Source organism: Triticum urartu, unplaced genomic scaffold (genome assembly GCF_056163025.1).
Source record: "Triticum urartu cultivar PI428250 unplaced genomic scaffold, HENAU_Tu73 scaffold14, whole genome shotgun sequence".
NCBI classification, from domain to species: Eukaryota; Viridiplantae; Streptophyta; class Magnoliopsida; order Poales; family Poaceae; genus Triticum; species Triticum urartu.
In genome coordinates this window covers 7,501-7,891 of record NW_028259866.1, presented here as the reverse complement: position 1 = coordinate 7,891, position 391 = coordinate 7,501, and positions in this window count along the sequence as shown.

Below are 391 nucleotides of genomic sequence, written 5' to 3'. Positions count from 1 at the left end.
CAAAGGGATGGATATTAAATGATAGGAAGTGCTAGGAAGTGAAATAGAATGAAATAGAGCCACTTTGGGCTTCCCTATGAAATGAGGCATGGAACGGAGCCACTACGAAGAAATTATGGGAGTTACGAAAGAAGCTTCGGACTCATATTGTTCATGGGTTGAGAGCGGGAGTTGAACTCTAGGAGGTCGAATCCCCCCTTGTTCCTCAGTAGCTCAGTGGTAGAGCGGTCGGCTGTTAACTGACTGGTCGTAGGTTCGAATCCTACTTGGGGAGATTTTATTCATTCTTTAATGTAAGAATTTTAATGTAAGAATAAAGAATTGAATTAAAGGGCTTGCTTTGACCCTTAGGAGTAGGTAACCCGTTCGCTATCCTTGTTTCTATTTCTAT